The sequence below is a fragment of the Pezoporus occidentalis genome, unplaced genomic scaffold, assembly GCF_034315485.1.
Source record: "Pezoporus occidentalis ecotype Australia unplaced genomic scaffold, CSIRO_AGI_Poc_V1 ctg17, whole genome shotgun sequence".
NCBI classification, from domain to species: domain Eukaryota; kingdom Metazoa; phylum Chordata; class Aves; order Psittaciformes; family Psittacidae; genus Pezoporus; species Pezoporus occidentalis.
Genome location: NW_026913531.1, coordinates 4,660,265 through 4,665,085, shown reverse-complemented (window position 1 = coordinate 4,665,085; position 4,821 = coordinate 4,660,265). Strand labels below are relative to the sequence as shown.

The 4,821-nt window shown below is 46.2% G+C and overlaps 1 long non-coding RNA gene across 1 annotated transcript; it reads right to left on the bottom strand.

The window, feature by feature from the left end:
* Positions 1–1,308: 1,308 nt before the first annotated feature.
* LOC134161191 (uncharacterized) lies at positions 1,309–3,747 on the bottom strand. The gene is made up of 2 exons (XR_009963861.1): positions 3,573–3,747; positions 1,309–3,496 (listed from the first exon to the last, which is right to left on the bottom strand). It is a non-coding gene; the product is annotated as an uncharacterized LOC134161191 (long non-coding RNA).
* Positions 3,748–4,821: the final 1,074 nt, after the last annotated feature.

Below are 4,821 nucleotides of genomic sequence, written 5' to 3'. Positions count from 1 at the left end.
TTAAATAGATGTGATTTAGCCAGCTGTCTGCTTCCTTATGTGACCTTTGGCAGGTTCCTTGAGATCGGACCCATAAAAGAAGGGAGGTACGGCTGTACCACTTGCTCAGCTCCCAGAAGGGATTTCTCGAACCATCTGGAGTGCCTATCTACACTACCCACTAGGCAAACGGTTGCCTCCTGCAAATCTCAACCCTGAGCAGGGCTCCACCTGAATTAAGCGATGGGAAATACCAAAGATCTGAAGTTCTTCTACGAGCTTGTAGCCTCAGGTTAAACATCATCAGCACCTTCCTTGACTCGGATCCAAGGAAATCACCTAGTCTTTTTACAGATAAGACAGAGCCAAGGGACAAAGCAATGATACTGATAAAAGCAGTTAAGCAGCCAGACCACTCAGAAACTGTGAGGCTCCTTCAATGCCATCCTCACTGGAATGGTTTCCAACACGTGTATCTTACCTGTCATTTACCTGAGACACCCAGCTGTGCTCCTCTACTTGTGTCCACCGCCCCCCCCCCCCCCCCCCCCGTTGCTCCTGTCAGAGCTGGGGGTCTGCATCACAGAGAATGCAAGAGCACATGACCAACAGCATGGTGATAAAAGGGCCTTGCTATGCCCAAGTCCCACTCTCAGCCCTGCCTTTGTACTTTAGCCACAGTTGCTGATGCCAGATGTCCATAGAATCACTCTTAATGCAGCCTCTTCTGGCTGTTCTTGAATGTCAAACGGTTGCGGCTACTGCCGCTGCAGAACCTGCCTGATCTAAGGCAGCCTAAGGTCACTAATGGGTGGTAACTTCTATCTTGCCCGAGGGAGGGGATGACACCCAGGCCAGGAGGAGCTTGGGAAGTGATCTGCAACAGGCACTAGGCGCACCACTAGCTTCATTGGTGAGAGCGCTGGTGCACGCAGATTCCCTGATGGCTCAGCAATCCGGTGACTCAGTCTGGCTTTTAAAGGAAATAAAACCTCATAATTCAATCTGTGTGTGGATCTGTCTCTTCCTCTCTCATAGCTTTCACACTGAATTTCCAAATATCAGCAAAGACAGAGAAAAAAATTCCATCACTGAGCTCATAGGAAAAGGCAGCTGTGAAGAGAGAGAAGAGAGGAACTATGAGGTTTTTGACCAGCCATACTTTTTGCATTAAAGAAGTCATAAAGGTTTAAAAGTACTTATGTCTCAAAAACTATTTCCTATTCTGTGATGGAAAGTACTGTTGGATATATTGATATGATTTGTTTTCATTCATTTTCCCTGCCAAAGGTATTTTCTTTCTTTACAAAGAATTGGCACCTTCACCTCTACCTTACATGAAATACTGTATTTTCAAATCTGGAAACAAATGCAGGGAAATTAATGTTTATGCTTAATTCTTAATAATATTCATGTTATACATATATATTAGTCCATGTATTATTCAAACAAAACCGTAAATAATCAGACAGTTTTTTTTTGGTCCTGTAACAAAATTATGTAACAAAAACATTCAAGAACAGGCATTTGTACTTAAATTTAGTAGTCAATTTGTTAACTCATTCCTGCTAGTTGTAGTGGATCACCTGTATGTATAGATAGATGTAAAATTATCTTGGAGCATATTATGATATATGTGTGTATGGTTGCAATAATTAATCTTATCTGATAATCAGCAAGCTTCTTTCAGCTGCTACAGCCAGGAGAGGAAATGCAGTGTCATAGCTTTGTTCTGATTAACTCACAAAATGTTTAGCACTTAAGGTTTTGTTCCACTATCAGAGATTTGTTTGTTTATTTCACTGAACAAAAAATGAGCTTAGAAAATGTATTACAATACTGTGTATGATCTTACGGAAAAAATGAGCATTGATTAACAAACATAGTATATTTTCATGTTATATATGTTCTTTGCATTGTGCAACAGCTTAAGATTAATATGTTAATTCTGAATATTCTGTGTTCCATCTTACAGAAGTGTAATTACTGTATCCAAATCATAGCCACCACCTCCCATGGAAGGGGTTCCTCCAGTCTAATTACACGTCACTTCCTTAGACTAAACCAGTACGCAGTGTCCCTTCACACCCACTGCAGCTCCCACAGCCACCTGTATGGTGCTACACCTCACTTCTTCCACCTTAGTCTATATACGCAACTCATACCCCACATTGCACCCCATGCCAAAGTGGGCTCTAGCACCCCACTTTAGCACAGGACTGCCATCTCTCTCCCTCTGACTTTATTTTCTGCTTCCTGTGCACATGCTGGGCTCCATAACACTCTGGGGGCTGAATTTCACCCAGCAAACAGGCTGAGCTTCCAGCCCGTTGGAGATCCATCTCACTCATCTCATCTTCAACTGACTGTGGCTTTTCCAGAAGAAAGCTGTTCCATCATTTCAGCCGGTTTCCTTCCAGCAGTGAGCTGTTCAGCTGCCAAGAACACTGGGCGTGGAAAACATCAGCAAAATTTAGCTAAGGCATCAAACTTGATTCAAATTAGTTCTCCCTTGGTGACTTGTAGTAACGGAATTTATATTCAGAGGCATCCTTAACCTAAAGTAAGAACAGTCACAAGCCCTGAGTGTCGAATAAGGCCCCAGGTCCATTCCAGCAGCAAAATGGTGGTATTACAAGTCAGTAACACCTCAGCTAGATGTGCCATACTGACTACATAGCCCATAGTCAATATTGACAAGTATCTGAGCTGAGGCCTCCCCAGTCTCATGCCAACCTACAGATTTCTGCTCTATCACTTATAAATGACCAAATTTCAAAGGCTAGAAAAAATTCTTCTAATGATCAAATGACCTCCTACATGCACATACCATAGTATTTCAGCAAGACTCAAGTATTAGGGTCCTGACCACCATTAAACTCTTAACCAACAAGTCTGTAATAGACCTGCAAACGCAGTTAGACATATTAAACTTTCACATCATGCAATACCTTATCATAGATGTCATTAATTGGCAACGGATACACAGTTGCCTGTGACAGACCTAAGACAAAGGTCTGAGAATGTATTTTTTTTGTGTCATTTTAGTTTAAGCAGATGACTAAAGGAGCCAGATGGCAATTTCCTGTCACAGGTGTGCAGCACACAAGCAGCCTCTCAGCTGCTAAACTCCCTTCTCAACTTCTTTAACTTGGCCTAGAGTTCGTGCCTGGGCACGTCTGTGTGCGACGCAAGCTTCTTGTTTTGATTTTCCATGACTTGGCATCTCTCATGATTCTCATGAGTCTGTTCTCAGAGTTCTAATGCGTGAGAGCAGTAGTAACAGGTTACTCGTTAGAAACGCTCTTACTCATTAGAAAGTCTCTTTCTTTATAAGTGCCATGGATGCAAAGACATACTGATATACTTTGCAATTATGGAATTAATTTTCCTCTAGGTGTTAGATCAAGGTTTAAAAGTGTACAGGGCTTTTTTGTAAAGCACTTTCTTGTTCTTAAGAAGAGGTTCTCTGGGAGTTCATAAATGATTCTCTTGAACAAAATGTGGTGTACTGCAACTTGCTGAAAAATAAAAATTAGAGTAGGTTAAAAATGAATAAAGTTAATGCAAGAGAGTTAATAGCTACCTATTACGTATACAGCCGTACAGAATAAAAAAGGCTTTATCTGTTCCTCAAAAATTAATAAATTATTATTTTTATAAATTATCAGACTTGTGGATCGGGGTTTTTCTTCTGTGACTCCTCATTATTAGCTCATGAGCAATTTGAGAAGGAAATCCTCCTACGACAAAACAAGACAGAACAATGCAGCAGCACATCTGTCATTAGCATAAGAAAAAAAAAAAATATCTTAAGTACAAACTCAATTTAAAAAGCAAAATCAATTGCATTGCACGGAGGAAATTTCTCCAGAAAGGGTCTCAAGCTTACAAGGCTGAAGCAGTTCTATACAGCAGAACTGACAATTTCTTGTAACGTGTTCCCATAATACGAGACACGTGTCTCAAAACAGGACCAAGAGCTCATCACTGCACAGCTCCACTGCCGGGATTTGATGTGTTCGCTTCGGACAACGCTCTCTCCCAGTTCTTCCCTTACCTCAGTACGCTGTGAGTTACCAAGGGAGGTAAAAGCCCAGAGCAGACTCACTAGGGGCTCCTGGAAAGTTTCCTGCGCCCAGACTGCTCCCCAAAGCGCCTGCTCCCTTTACCCTCCAGGCACCAGGCTCGTTTCAAGGGTGACCGTGAGGAGCGCCCCGTGCAGCGCTGCGGGCTGCCCGCACGGGCCCCGCGAGGGGAGCTGCCGTACCCAGCGCCCCGCGAGGAGCAGCAGCCCCCACCCCGCTGTGCTGCTCTCCAAGAGCGCGACCACCCTGACGGCGCTTAGCGTGAGCCGGCGACCGGGCGACAAAGGCTACACCCGCCTAACACTGCCTCAGCCCTTCCTCCGCCCTCAGGGGTTTAAGAACTGAACCAGAGAGCCCCGGGAAAGAGTACCGTGTGCTCCCCCCCATCCCCACCGGCAACTATCCCCTCAGCCACAGACCCGCCCCACAAAGGGTCGAGGGCAGTCACCCCCCAGCCTCCCGCCTCAGGCCACCCTTTCCCGCCCGCCAACTGCCCGCCTCGCGCCGGCGGCCGGCGGCGCGAGAGCTGGGGGGCGGGGGTGCAGTGGGAGGGCCGGCGCGAAGAAAAGAGAGCGAAGCGGCCCCGCGCGGGCGGGAGCCCTGTCCCGCGCCCCGCCGCCGCGCGCCGCCAGCCCGCGCGCTGATTGGCCGGCCGCGCGGCCGGGGCTCCCCGGCGGGCCGCGCCTGATTGGCCGGATTGTAAAAGCGATGTCTGAGGGCGTCCTGGCGGGAATGGTACGGCCGAGCGCGCCCC